Source organism: Echinops telfairi, unplaced genomic scaffold, assembly GCF_000313985.2.
Source record: "Echinops telfairi isolate 266 unplaced genomic scaffold, ASM31398v2 ScPeMD7_18;HRSCAF=68, whole genome shotgun sequence".
Classification (NCBI taxonomy): Eukaryota; Metazoa; Chordata; class Mammalia; order Afrosoricida; family Tenrecidae; genus Echinops; species Echinops telfairi.
The window spans coordinates 31930922-31931984 of NW_022103915.1; the positions used below are offsets into that span (position 1 = coordinate 31930922).

The 1063-nt window shown below is 39.4% G+C and overlaps 1 protein-coding gene across 1 annotated transcript in view; it reads right to left on the reverse strand.

Moving 5' to 3' along the window:
- LOC101661463 (acyl-coenzyme A thioesterase 6-like) overlaps window positions 1–1063 on the reverse strand; it is a 52953-nt gene that overhangs the window by 1325 nt on the left and 50565 nt on the right. The window lies entirely within an intron of this gene.

The following is a 1063-nucleotide window of genomic DNA, read 5'->3' on the forward strand; positions in this document are numbered from 1 at the left end:
GGAAGCACAGGCAGATACTTTCATGTGGTGGAGCCTACGGCTACTCCTTGAGCAGGGAGGCGTGCAGGCAAATGACGGCCAGACTGTGGCCACCAGCAATGGAAGTTCTGGCACTAGAAGGCCCTCTTGCTTAGGTCTAAGGGCAGAACTAATAAATATCTTACTTTTTCTAGGACCCTATTTCTCCTGAATTAGCCAACGATCACAGTGCAAGGGCACCTAGGGTTTAGCAACTCTGCTTAAAGACCAATCTTTGAAGTCTACCAGAAGTAGGCCATCTGTGAGACCTTGAAGAACAGCTTATCCTTTAACTTTAGAATACTTGGCTTCTTTAACCCTAGGTACTAGCCAAGAGTATATATGCTTTTGCTTATATTCATACCAAATTATTTTACTTAATTAGTTGGTTTTCCACTACCGATAAGGACATGTCCTATAACTCCAAATGATACACACTTAAGAAAATTATTGATTACTTAATATCATAAAGTATTCAGTCTCTAATCCAATGTGACCAATTATCTTAAAACTGCATTTAAAAAAATCTTTTTATTGGGGGCTCATACAACTCTTTCATAATCCATACATATATTCATTGTGTCAAGCACATCTGTACATTTGTTGCCTTCATCATTCCCAAAACATTTTCCTTCTACTTGAGCCCTTAGTATCAGCTCTTCATTTTACCCCTCCCTTCCCCATGCTCCCTTCCTCACCCTTGATAATTCATAAATTATTGTTATTTTGTCATGTCTTACACTGTCCGATGGCTCCCTTCACCTACTTTTCTGTTGTCTATCCCCCAGGGAGGGGGTTATATGTAGATCCCCAAATACCTTTTTATAGTAGTATTCTTCCGTCGTAATAGACTCATATACATTAATCATATGAGTAAGAACATTGAACCCCACAGAAGGGAAATGCCTTATTCAGGTGGTAGAGGCAGAATCAGAACTCATTACTAACTCTTTCGTCCAGTGCAGTTTGATTCTGGTCAAACAAAGGGGATGAAATGACCCACTTTTGAGGGATTAGAGAAATGGATAGAAATAGAAATAATGAC